Raw genomic sequence first — 15,088 nt, forward strand, 5'->3', positions numbered from 1 at the left:
TGTGAATGGGATAAACTCTACCATAAAATGGAAGTAAGTAGCAGAGTGAATTAAAAACCAGGACCCTAAAATATGCTACTTACAAGAAATACAACTAGAGCAGAGAGATACAGACAGAGTAAAGGTAAAAAATTGGAGCAGAATATATTTGCCACCTCCTACCTCTCCCTTTCCCATTGTCATACATTCCTCTCTCACCCCTTAATTTGATTTTTTAAATTACATCTTTTTTATATTTGACTCAGAGCAGTATCCACCTTATGAATGAGAAAGTCCTCATGAATGGCCAGTATTATCTTCTCATGTAGGAATATAAATACATCAATATCATTAAATCACTTTTTATTTTCCCCTTTCTTTTTTTACCTTTGAATTACTTTCTCTTGTGTCTTGTATTTGAAGATCAAATTTCCTGCTCAGTTCTAGTCTTTTCTTCAGGAAAGCTTGAACATTCTCTATTTCACTGAATACTCATCTTTTCCCCTAAATCAGCATGTCAATAATGTTGAGCAATTGATTTTTTTTGGTTGTAATCCAAACTCTTTTGCCTTCTGGGACTATCCAAACCCTTCACGCCTTAACATAGAAAATGCTAGACCTTGTGCTATATTGATTGATTTTAAGATATTGGTATTAATTTCTATTTTTTCAAACTTATTACAATATTTCCTGTTTAAACTGGGAACTCTGGATTTTGGCTATGATATTCCTTGAATTTTCATTTTGGGAAATCATAAATAGTTTTTTGGATTCGTTCAATTTCTCTTTTCCCCTCTGGTTCTAGAATATCAGGGCAGTGGTCCTTGATTATTTCTTGAAAGATAACATCTAGGGTCCTTTTTTAAAGATGATCTTTTTTCTATGTCATGTTTTCGAGGGTACTTGCTTTCCAGTGAGATATTTCACTGTCTTGCTTTTTTGTATTCTTTTGGTTTTGTTTGACTGTTTTTTGATTTTTCATAAAATCATTATATTCTAATTTTTAAGGACTTTTTAAAGGACTTTTTCCTTTTCTACATGACCAATTCTATTTTTAGGGGTTTTTTTGCAAGGCAAATGGAGTTAAGTGGCTTGCCCAAGGCCAAACAGCTAGGTAATCATTTAGTGTCTAAGGTCAGATTTGAACTCAAGTACTCTTGACTCCAGGGCTGTGCTCTATCCACTGAACCACCTACTTGCCCCTCAATTCTATTTTTAAAGGTTTTGGTTTTTTTTTTATCAGTGACTTTTTGTGCCTCTTTCCCCAAATGACCAATTCTGCTTTTTCATGCATTGTTCTTCTCTTTCATTTTGTGATAGCTCTTTTTTGGCCCAATCTGTTATTTTTTTCAGTATTTTTTGTCTCCTTTATCCAGTTATTGGCTCATTTTCAAGATTTTCTCATATCACTCTCATTTTTCTTTCCAATTTTTCCTCTGCCTCTATTATTTGATTTTCAATTTTTTTTGCATTCTTTCATGGTTTAAGACTAATTCATATTTTTCTTGTACGTTTTGGTTATGTGAGTTTTGACTTTGTTAACTTCTGAATATATGCATTGATTTTTATTGCCACCCTAGACATTTTGTGTATTAAGATTATTTTCTTGTTATTTGATCATTTCCCCAGTCTCTGACTTGATTATTAACTCTTTCTTAAAAATAGGGTTCTGTTTGTAAGGTGGGGGGGTATCCTATCCCTAGCTTCGGGGGATTTTGTATAGCTCCTGGACACTCAATAATTTTCAATTCTTCTGTGATGAAGTGAACCAAGGAAAGGTGTTTACTCTTTTACTAGCCTGTGTTCTAGTCTGTGAGAAATGATAAACACTCTTTTCTGTACTTGAACAATAAGGTGAATTCCAGCTTCCCTTTGGCCTCAAGTTTTGCTGTTCTAGTACTCATCCTTGCTTTGGGATTGTCACCCAGGATTGTGACTATGGACAAAAAGTTAGATTCCTGCCTCAGTTCTAGCAGATAGATCCATGTAATCAATATTTTTTATCAGTTATTTGACCTCTTTACTCTCTTTTGGCTGAGAGTTCCATAAGCAAATGTCACTGCCAATTCAGTGTCTTGCAAAGCCTGCTTCTAGTTTACAAGGTCCTGGCATTGATGATGTGCACTGTACTGTAGTATTCTTCACTTTTACAAAGATGCACCAATTCTTTCCTACAGATCTTCTAAGTTGTCTTAGATTGGAAAATTGTTTCACACCAACTAGCTCTGCCACTCTAGAAACTGTTTGGAATGGTTTGAGGGAGAGTTCAGAAGAATTCCTGCCTTTCCTGTGTCATGTTGGCTGTGACTCATTTACACATTAATATTAGATTATTTAATTTTCAATTAATTTTAATCTCTTTTTCCATTACCTTTTATGAATGTAATTTCATTGCATTATGATAAAAATATATTACATGTAATATTTATTTTTTAATAATTTGATTTTTAGTTTTTGCATGGTCAATTTTGGTGTTGTTTCAATATGCTGAGAATCCTTTCCTGTTTCTATTCAGTTTTCTCCAAATTTTTAACATTCTCTTTATCTCTGTAATTTCTGTAATTTCCTTTTTTGTTTATTTTTGGTGGCATCTATTGAACTGTGAGAGGGTACAATTTAGGTCCTCCACTTGTATTGTTTTGCAGTTTTTGTTTCTTTCTGTAATACACTTATCCTTTAAGAATCTGAATATTAGGGGCGGCTAGTTGGTGCAGTGGATAAAGTACCATCCCTGAAGTCAGGAGTACCTGGGTTCAAACCCTGTCTCAGACACTTAATAGTTACCTAGCTGTGTGGCCTTGGGCAAGCCACTTAACCCCATTTGCCTTGTAAAAAAAAGAAGCTGAATATTATACCATTTGATGGATATATGTTTAGAATTGATATGTTTTCATTAGCTCTGGTATCTTTTATCAAGATGAAGTTTCCTTCATAATCCTTAACAATTAGATCTATTTTTTTGCTTTTACATTCCTTGAACTCAGAAATGCTATGCCTGCATTTTTTGCATCAACTGAAGCATGTTTCTTGCTTGCATTATATAGTAAAATTCTTGTCTTTGATCCAATCTTTACTCACTTCCTCTCAATCACTCCCTCTCCTACTTCCATATTAGGGAAGATTACTTTTTATAATATATAATATACTGATATAGTTATGTGTACATGTATTATATATATGTTTATGCAAACACATATAGATATCTATAACTTTAACAGTATAGCTGTTATAACATGTATAGATGTATACTTCACTAATTGACCTAGATAAAATGAGAATAAGATTAAAGGGTAGACTGATCCTCCTGATTTCCCTCCATTGTAAAACTCTTCTATGTGTGCCTCTCTCATTGAGATAATTATTGTAATTTTTATTCTCTTTACTCCCTTTTTTTCTAGTGTATTCCTCATTCTTGCAATTACATTTTTATTTTGAGGTCATACTAATATAATCTATTCACACTCATACCCTCTGTCTAAGTAGTCTCCTTACTACCCTAATAGTGATAAAATTATTGGTGCTTACATTATCATCTTCCCATGTGAAAACATTTTAACATTAGGTTACTTTAGATTTTTTAGAATTCTAAACAAATACAAAATAAGAACCAAAAACATTGTCATGTATACAATAAACATGAGAGAATTCATCATATAAAACAATGAATTTTCACTTCAAGATGATATACAAAATTATCCTTAGTCATATGCATTCTCATATACACATGAGCTTATATGTATATATTCATACATGAAGTGCTTGTATTATTCTTTATTTATCTAATTTGTGAAGAGATGATAGTTCCTGAACTACTAGCTCTCCTTCTTCATTTAATTCCTCTGTATCAATTCTTCTTTACACCTTATTTTTATAAAATGATAACTTTTTTACTTTTCCTACATTTATTTTTAAGAATACCATCCTGCTCAGCTACACCACAATCTTTCCTGCCAACCACTCAATTACTAATAACAATATTGCTTTTGTTTACACAAATAGTTTTTGCTTTCACAAATAAATAGTAAGCAATTTGTCTTTGAGTCCCTTATAATTAGTTTTTCATGTTTACCTTATCTTTCTCAGTTCTTGCATGTCAAATTTTCAATTAAGGTTAAATCTTTTTAGAATAAAATTGTGAAAATCTATCAAGTCATGGCATATTCATTTTTTTCCATTTAAGAATATCCTTAACTTTGCTGGATATGCTATTTTTGTTAACAACGCCAGTTCTTTTGCTCTTCTTCATGACCCAAAGTATTTTAATGTAATCATTGCTGGGTCTATTGTAATTCTAATTGTGCCTTTTTCTGTATTTGAATTTTTTTTCTTGTTGTTTTAAGTTTTTCTATTTAACATAGAACTATTGGAATTTCTATTGCATCCTAGAAATCCTTTTAAGTAATGATCAGTGATTTTTATTTATTTTTGTTTCCTCCTCTTCTAAAACTTCAGGACACTTTTTCTTTCATGTATTAGTGTATCCATTTTTCCCCCCAATAGCTTTTTTCACCATAGCTTTTCCCATAGAATGGTCACAATATTCTTATACTTTTCTTCTTGATCTGTTCTCTAGATAGGTTATTTTTTCTTATGAGGTTTACCATATTATCTTTTTTCATTATTTATATGTTGCTTTATTATATCTTGGTCTCATAACTTTAGTAGCTTTCCCTTACCCAATTCAAATTTTCAAAGAGTAATTATCTTCTTTAACATTCTGAATCTCCTTTCCAGCTGGTTTACTTTTTTTCATAACCTTCTAGATTTTTTAATTGTTATTATGTTTTGTTTTTTTCTCATTCTCTCTTATTTGATTATTGAAGTCCTTTTTGAGATCTTCTAAGAATTATTTTTGAACCTGTAGACATTTTACATTACTCATTGGCTTAGGAGAGACTTTTTTTGTTTCAGTATTTTCCTCCAAAGATGAAGCTTGGTCTTCATTATTCATAATAATTGTCTATAGTTGGGCTCTTTTTCTTTACCTTGCTCATTTAAAAAAAATAACCACTTATTTTTATATTCACGTCTAATTCTGGAGCTTTACCCTATGACAACACTCTGGACTCCTTTCTCTCTCCAAGTTACAGTTAGAAGCTCTCAGCACATTATGCTAGAAATTCTTTAACTCCCTGACAAACCTCCAGTGGCTATAACTTTTCTTTCTCCCCTGTGGCCTTGTAACAAGACTGAAAACTCAGTTTTTCTGCAAGTGTCTCCAACCAGCAGCATCCCTGGACCACTGTTTCTACATTCATTAAATGAGTATTTCTTCTTTATTCCAGATTCACATTAACAACACAATTGGGGGGTGGCTAGGCTGCACAGTGGATAGAGCACCAGCCATGGAGTCAGGAGTACCTGAGTTCAAATGCAGCCTCAGACAATTAATAATTAATAATAGCTTTGTGGTCTTAAGCAAACCACTTAACCCCATTGCCATGCAAAAACCTAAAAAAAAAAAAAAAAAACAAACAACACACAGTTAGACCTGGCAACCCTTATCACATGCTTTCATTCCCTGCTCCAGGGCTTGACACTGTCCAGGAGATGAGAATTCCTATGGTTGAGTTAGATGTTACTTCCCAACCTGACTGCCCACAGGGTTCATTTCTTGGTATTTCACAGGGCTAACCTGGAAGTTCTTATAATTCACTCAGGAGTAACCTCTCCCTAGGACTTCTATATATATAATTGGGCCAGGAGAACCACTGTTCTGCCCCAAGTCTTGCTTATTTTTACTACTCTATGTTCACCCTGAGGTCCGTTAAGGATTTGTTTGTGGAGAAAATTTGGAGAACTTAGAATTTTCTGACAGTCCAATATCATCCCAGAATCCTCTTCATGTGTACATTTTAATGTCTCTTTTGAGCCATGTGTTTGAGTGCTATATTTTATATTCAGTGTTGGTATGTTAATTGAAAAGGCCCCCATGTTTAATCCTTAAATATCACTAATTCCCTTTAACCAATTTTTCTGACTAAGTTATTCTTTAAGGTAACACCAAGTATTTTGGCTTTTGGAATATCATATTCCCAAACCCTCCACTCCTGTATTATAATAGCAGATAATTTTAGTACAATATGATCATGACTCCAATGACTTTAAATGGTTACTTTCTGACATCATGCAATATTTTTTCATTAACCTGGAAGCTTATCAATTTTGCTATAATAAGCCTTGTAGCTGGCCTTCATTCTGGTATCTTTCAGAAGATAAACTGTGGATTCTTTTAATTTTCATTGTGTTCCATGATTTGAAGATACCTGGACAATTTTCCTTTATAAAATTTGATGGGGATTTACTTTAATATATAATGGCTTTCAAGCTATCCAAAAATTATTTTCTTTCAATCTACTTTCCATTTCAGGCATTTTTTCTGATGTTTTAATTGATATTTTCTTCTGTTTTTTTTCAAATATTTTGAATTTGTTTTATTCTTTCAGTCTAAGGAAATCATTACAATTCAATTATAATTTTTAAAGAACTATTTTCTTCAGTAAGTTTCTATATCTTTTTTGTTCATTTGATCAATTCTACTTTTTAATGTGCTATTTTCTTCCATACAGTTTTATACCTGCTTTTTTTTAACCGAGTTGTACTTTCTTAATCATTTTCTTTTATTTTTGCTTTGTTTTTAGGGGTTTTGCAAGGAAAATGGGGTTAAGTGGCTTGCCCAAGGCCACACAGGTAGGTAATTATTAAGTGTCTGAGACCAGATTTGAACCCAGGTACTCCTGACTCCAGAGCTGGTGCTTTATCCACTGAGCCATCTAGCCGCACTTAATCATTTTCTTGCATTGCTCTTATTACTTTGTTATATTTTTTCTCCATTACTTTTATTTTATAAATTTTTTAATCTCTCGATTCACTTTTTTTTAGGTTTTTGCAAGGCAAACGTGGTTAAGTGGCTTGCCCAAGGCCACACAGCTAGGTAATTATTAAGTGTCTGAGACCGGATTTGAACCCAGGTACTCCTGACTCCAGAGCCAGTGCTTTATCCATTATGCCACCTAGCCCACACTTTATTCACTTTTTTTCCTAGAAATTCTTGTTTGGTTTGTTTCCATTTTATATTTTTCTTGAAGTTCCCTGGTACCATAATAGTTTGTGGTGGTCCTATTTTTCTTTGCTGTTTCTTAATTTTTCTGGTCTTTTTAACTATTTACTTTAAACTTAATGTTGATGTCAAAAGACTGCTTTCTTATGCTTCAGACTGTTTTTACATCCAGTTCTGAATTTGGATAAACTTATGTTCACTAGGTTCATAGTTTAGTTTTTTTGGTTCATATCCAAGATTTGCTCTTGTTCCACTGAGACCACAACTACTAATGCTTCTTTGTGCTTTGGAATTTTGACTAGAAATTATTGTCCCTGAAACTGTGATCTTGAAATAAGTAATCAGCTTTGGAGTTACCCAAAAGCATAAGATCCTATGCTGAGCACCTCTCCAACAGGACTCTAATCAACTTTCCAGACCAGATGTCCAATCTATTTGCTGTCAGCTACTCTTGTTGCTCTTGATGGCAAGACTTCAAACTCTAAGCCCTGTAACTTTTTGGACTGTTTATAGTGGCCTATATTCCTGATCAGTTTTTTAGACACATACCTCAAACCTCTGCTTCAAATAACTTATATTTTACAGTGGTGAAAAAAGTCTCACTCTGACCTTTTATTGCTTCTATTGTTCCATATTTTGATTTGATGTGAAAGTTATTTGGAAGGGAACAGTAGGAAAGTTATCCTGGAAGGTTCTGTCTACTCCACCATCTTGGGATCTAAAATTTTTTCACCATATGATCTTTTCAACCACTGGGCAAAATCTTTATTTTTGATTAGCTATACAATTGTTTCTGACTTCCCAAAATTTTTCATTTTCAGGATTTTGTTCATGTAATTTAAGTGACAATTCAAATTACTTTCTCAACAACTTTCTAATATATAAAATTAAGCTCAAAGTTCCAGGTCACAAGTATGCAAGAAAATTCTTAAAGGGACCTCCTGTTGACTTGAATTAGTATTGAAGTATCTGCATAGATTTAAAGTATAGCTGCAGGAAATCAATTAAAAATAAAAGAACAGGATTTTGATCAACTGCCAAAGTAAATCAATATGCTGAAGTACCTGACAACTTATACTGTGGAGGACAGATTTTCTGTATATTTTTAAAATCCTACTTTTCCATTATTGTAATAATCTAGGAAGTAATATTGTAATTTACTAAACAGATGCGCATGTTTTGGAGTTATCACCACTTTCCTTCCTTTAGTAATCGAACTCATCTCTCATCAAAGTGTTTTTTTTTTAATGAAGTTATGAAATTTCTCTGATTTGGAAGGGATCCCATAAGTCAGAATTCAAATAAAGAAGAATACTTTCTATAATATGCTCAATGACTGATCTTCTGATTTTTTCCTTAAAGATATCTAATAAATAGTAGAATCTCACTGTTTGACACAAGCACATATATACATATAAACATGAAAAATATATATAATATATACATAATATATATAATATATACAAACCAGTTTTGCTAAGCACAAGTGTATAGCATATGCACACATATGTTTACTTATAATATATTAGTATGCTTTATATACATATTATGAATACATATCTATATATTTATACTTACTTATATACATGCATATATTAATTTCCTTAATATCTGGAGGTACTTATCTGGGGGCATCCTTCATACTTCCAATCACTCAAAGAACCTGAATCCTTTTGAAAATTTATTCCTCTGTGAGTTTCTACTTTATGTACCATATATAAACAAATGTTTATTAGGTACTTCTATATATAAGTTTCTAAAATAAAGTTGTGTGATATATAAAATATTTAAAATCATAATATCTGTCAAATAGTTTATATTTAATATGGGGGAGTCTATATAATTAAATGAATATAATATAGGAAGAGAATACAAAATATGATTTTCTATTAAAACAAGACAATTTAATATGTTAAAGTCTATATTAATAGAGTTATATTATGATTAATGATTCCTGGAAAGTTTTCATTTGCAAAACTAAATAGAATAAAGAAATATTCATAAATTTCATTAAGCTCAAAATTGCATAAAAATTCAAGGAAAATTAAGGACTTCCTATGTGCAAGAGATCTGTGGGTATTAAATAAGAAATTAAGATTCAGTTTTAGAATCTATTAACCATCCAATTTTGAGGTGGATGATAATAATAATGATGATAATGGTGCTAACAGTAACAACAATAATAACAAATATTGGTTTCTTTCCGTATACTGAAAACACATTTACACAACATTTTTAGATATCCCTAGTGCTTTCTCCATATCAATTCTGTGAAAAAAGGTAGAATAAGTACTTTTATGCCGCTTTTACAGATAAGAAAAATGAGACCCACAAATGTTAAATGATTATTTCATCATTAATCAGTTGATAATAGCTGGAATTCAGGTCCTTTGACTCCATGTCTTATATTCTTTCTTCAAATATAGATTAATTTCTACATACTTAAAAATTTTTATTGGAAAAAGTTATTCACCATGTGAATTATATACTCTGTTAATTCTAGTATAATTTATGACTATCACATATTTGGTATATTTCAATATGACTTTCCAATAATGCATTATAATGGTAAATGTATTTACAAGCAATTGGCCAACAAGAAAATCTAATTTTCTCTCTAGTATGTTTTGAAAATATTTTATTTTAGAGTATGAAAAAGGTAAGCAAACTTGTTGAGGTGAGTAAGCTGAATATAAGTTCACAATTTCTGTTTCTTTTTACTATAAGATGTTATTGAATGGCAAATTAATGGAGTAGTAGTTGACTACTTCTGACTAACTGAAACCAAAAGGGGTATCATTCAAAAATTTTCTTGAACATATAGACAATGTATCCCTTTCAGTCAACATGGGTCCAAGTTCTCCTGGATACTGTTGTCTTCACAAGATAAAGATTAGCAACAATATATATTATGATATATAAAGAAAGTCATTAATCAAAATGGTCTGAAGTAAAACACAAAAATTTAAGCAAAGTGAAATTAAAAGATGGGATTGAAGAGACATTGTTTGGTAAAGATAAGAGGGAGGATATACTTGATGGAAAAGCTACATTGAGTTATACAAAGAGGGGGAGTGTAAATGGAAATTAATAATTATAGTAACCTGACTAGAATAGATAGTGAAATTGTTAAGACATAAGATTAAATGTTTCAGTTTAGACTTTATCCTGCAAGCAAGATGAAGTAATTACTTTTTTGAGTAGCTATAGATAAATGGATTAGAAAGAAGGCAGACAAATAGATGATAGATAGATAGATAGATAGATAGATAGATAGATAGATAAATTGATTGATGAATGAAAAACCAAATAAGTGGGTATGTGGCTATGTGTGTATTTCTCATATGTATATTTTGTGCCAGGCAGTGTTTGGAATTTTAGGTATTAGCTAAACTCAATAGTTTTGTTTGGCTAGCTTATTGAATATATTGATATCAGTATTTATCTCCCCAGCTAGTCATTGTAAAATGATACTTCATAAAAATCTGTAGTTTTGAGTGCAATGCATTTATTATTTAAATATGAGGAGTAACTAAGAAATATTCATTAACAATTTGATTCCATTTTACCCTTCTAGACTTTTCTGAAATTATTCTGCTCAATATATTCTGTATGCTGGACAAACATGACTATTGGGTTTAGTTAATACCTAGAATTCACTTGTTCCTCCCCTTTCTTTTAGAATCCCTAGTCAGCTTCAAGGATCAGTTCAGGTCCATCTGTTATGAATATGTGAAGAGGAGACTCAACAAAGACATGTTTTAAAATATCCTCTTCTTCATATCAAATTTTATTTTTATATCTTTGTGTATATAATTTGCCTTCCACAATGGAAATAGATCATTGAGGATCAGAGTTGCTTTTCATTTTTTATCTTTGTATTTTTAAATGATCTAGCCACTTGTACATTATACATTTTTATCAAAAGTGTATTATCAAGTTGAATTAAAATTGTACTTAGGAGGAGATTTTAGAAATACATTCAAAGAAGTTTAACATAATCAGTACTATAACTAATATCACTTTTTAAAATTCTATTATAAAATACCATATGTTATTCTGATAATAACTCCTATTTCAGACTTCCACAGTGGAGCCACGATGATGACATAAAGTTAGAGAGCTCCCAGAGCTTTTCCTTACACAATTCTAAATGAAGTCTCTAAATGGATCCTAAAGTCAGAGAACCTATCAGTAAGAGTGAATCAAATTTTTAGTGAGATATTTTAAAGGAATTTCAGAAAAATGTCTGTTCCACGTGAATAAAGGAGATGTATGGTCAAGTATAGGCAGAAGAATTGGATAGCCAGCAAGAGCCTATTAGACATAGCAATTCAAGAGCTGACCCATTTCAGGTCTCAGTTCAGAAAGTCAGCCATGAGACTATAAACCATACCTTGGAAAGCAAGGATTGAGTCACAGAACATTGGTGTTCTCAGCACAAAAGTTTGTGGCTATATACCTTATACCACAAGAGCAGAATTCAACCATCAAAATGATCATAACAAACAAACAAATGAATGATAATTTAATTTAAAAATGCTAATTTAATTTAAAAAAAATTTAGTCAATTAGACTAATTAAGTTGTATCACTACGTGGGAAGACAATATGTGTAAATCTTGAAAATTATAGTTCTCTTAAGGCAGTTGAAAGATACATACTGGGGTACAGGATTTAGACATAAAGAGCGATACCATAGATAAATTAATAGATCAAAAATAATCTATCTACCTGATCTATGGAAAAGGGATGAATTTATGACCAAAAAGAAATTAGAGCACATTATAAACTGCAAAATGAATGATTTTGACTATATTAAATTAAAAAGGGTTTGCACTAATAAAATCAATGCTGCCAAAATTGGAAGAAATGCAGAAAGCTGGTAAACAATCTTCACAAGCTAGAGTTCTGATAAAAGGTTTCATTTCTAAAATGTATAGAGAATTACATCAAATTTATAAGGACACAAGTCATTCCCCAATTGATAAATAGTCAAAGGATATGAACGGACAGTTTTCAAATGAAGAAATTGAATTCATATATAATCATATGAAGGATTTCTCCAAATTGCTAGTGATTAGAGAAATGCAAATTAAAACAACAATGAGGTATCAATTCACACTTTTTAGATTAGTCCAGATCAGAAATGTTTGAGAGGATGTGGGAGGATTGGAACATTGATGCATTGCTGGTAGAGTTTTGAATGGATCCAACCTTTCTGGAGAGCAATATGGAACTATGACCAAAGAGCAATAAAACTGTTCATACCCTTTGACCCAGCAATTCCAATTCCAGGACTATATCCACAAGAAATTTAAAAAAGGGAAAAGTCTTATATGTTCCAAAATATTCATAGCAGCTCTTTTGTAGTGGCAAAGAAGTGGAATTTGAGGGGATGCCCTTCACTTGGGTAATGACTAAACAAGTTATGATACAAGAATACTATGAAATATTTATGTTCTATAAGAAACCATAAATAGTTGGAATTTAGAGAAGCATGGAATGACTTGCAGGATCTGATGCTGAGCACAGTGAGTAGATCCAAGAGAACAATGTACACATCAACAATGTTATGAGATAAACAACCTCAATGGAAGCAACTTCCCTGGACAGACCAGAAAGCTAGAACAATTGTATTTGACTGGTTATGGATTTATTGTCCCCAACTAGAGAAAGGAGAACAAAAGAAAACACAGAGAAAAAAACACCCCTACAGAATCTGATAAACATTTTATAAACATTATCTCTTATGTATCTCTTTCCCTTAATCCTAATTCTTTATGCCAAAAATTACTTATTTGTAAATATGTTTAACGAAATATGTATGTAAAATGATACCCTGACTGTTCTCTGCTATGGGAGGAGGTGGGAAGGGAGGATAGAGATAAATTTTATAACTTGGAAATCTGCATGTAGAAATGAATGAAAATTAAAAAAAAAAGGAATGTTAAAAAAGAAAAGAAAGCTATATACTTAGCTAGAGTGTATCTTAAAAAGCAAGGACTGATGCCCAGAATATTGGGGTAGCATATTAATTAACTGTGATGTACTCAGACTTTTATCTTTTGAAGACTTTTATGTTGAATGATGAAAAGAATGTGAGTATAAATTGATTATGAAGTAAGTATTCTTATGGATATTGAGAATTGTGCTTCTATCATAACAGCTGAAAGTAGTAAATTTTGATTGAGGGAATGGGTACATCAGAACTGAAAATCAATTAGGACATGTTTAAAAAATGTATCATGCCTGGAGAAGAAGGTAAGGTCTAGGACAATAAATAATAACACATGAAAAAGTACAAACAACGTAATATATAAGCATGAAAGAAGGTAGAGTGTGAGCACCAAGTAAATCTTACTCTGAACAGATTTGGCTTAAATGGGAAATAGCATATATTTCTTACTAGGTTTAGAAATTTATTCCAATTGTACACAAAGGGCAACAAAAATGTGCATACTCTTTGATCTGGCAATACCACTGAATGGGTCTATACCCTGAAGAGGTCATGAAAAATTGTAAAAACATCACTTGTACAAAAATATTAATAGCAGGCTTGTTTGTGGTGGCAAAGAAATGGAAATTGAGTGAAAGCCCATCATTTGGGGAATGGCTGGAAAATTGTGGTATGTGTACATTATGAAACATTATTGTTCTTTAAGAAACCAGGAGGGATGGGAATTCAGGGAAGTCTGAAAGGATTTGCATTAACTGATGCTAAGTGACATGAGCAGAACAAGAAGAACAATTCTACACCATAATAGCAACATGGGGATGATCAACCTTAATGGATTTGTTCAGTCCATCAGTGCAATAATCAGGCACAATGGAGAATATCATCTGTATCCATAGAAAAGGAGAATACCATCTGTATTCAGAGAAATTGTGGAGTTTAAACAAAAATCAAAGACTAATGCCTTTAATTAAAAAAGAAAATGTAATTGTATTATTTAATTTTGCTGTCTGTTGTACTTTATAGGCATTCTCTCTCATCACATTCAACTTAGATCAATGTATAACAAAGTAAAGACTAATAGACTGCCTTCTGTGGGGGGGGGGAGTGATTAGGGGAAAGATTGTAAAATGCAGAACAAACAAATAAATAAATAAATATGTTTTAAAAAGAAATTTATCATAATGTGCAGTGAAGAGGAGAGGGATGACAGAAGGGGAAAAAGGAATGAAGGAGTAATAAAGGGGAGGAATAACACAAGTTAAAACTTGGAATTAAAGAAAAAAGAAAGAAGAAGAAAGTGGATTGTAAAAGGTGAACAGTTTGAGGGTGTCAGCAAATCAAAACTGAGAACGAATAGGGGAAAGGAGATAAAAAAATTACAAACAGGTAGAAGAGAAGATGTAAGGAAATATAGAGATAGTAATTATCACTGTGAATGTGAATAGAATGAACAGTCTAATAAAACAGAAGCAGATAGCAGAATAGATAAAAATCCAGAATCCAAAAATATGTATTTTTCAAGAAATACATTTGAAACAGAAATATACAGACAGAATAAAGGTATATTATCATTCAGAGTATATTTTGATGTATTTATGTGTATATTCAGAATCCATTCAGAGTATATTATTTTTCATAAGAAGTTAAAAAACTGAGGTGGCAATTCTTATCCCAGACAAATTAAAAGCAAAAGTATATCAAATTATAAGAGGAAATTATATCCCTAAAATTACTATGAGCAATGAAATAATATGAATATTAAATTTATTTACCCTATACGGTATAGCATCCAAAATCTTAAAGGAGAAGCTAAAGAATTTAGAGTAAAACATATATATAGCAAAACTATTAGTGACATACCCCAACCTCCCTCTCTCAGAATTATATGAATATAATCATAAAATAATAAAAAAGGTAAGAAGATGAAAAGAATTTTAGATAGGTTAAATATAATAGATTTCTTGAGAAAAATCAATGGGAATGTAAAGGAATATAATTTTTCTCTGTGGTATATGGCACCTTCAAAAGTTTGATCATGTATTAGGGCATAACAACCAAATACAGAAAGGCAGAAGTATTAAATACATCTTT

Source organism: Macrotis lagotis, chromosome 1 (assembly GCF_037893015.1).
Source record: "Macrotis lagotis isolate mMagLag1 chromosome 1, bilby.v1.9.chrom.fasta, whole genome shotgun sequence".
NCBI lineage: Eukaryota > Metazoa > Chordata > Mammalia > Peramelemorphia > Peramelidae > Macrotis > Macrotis lagotis.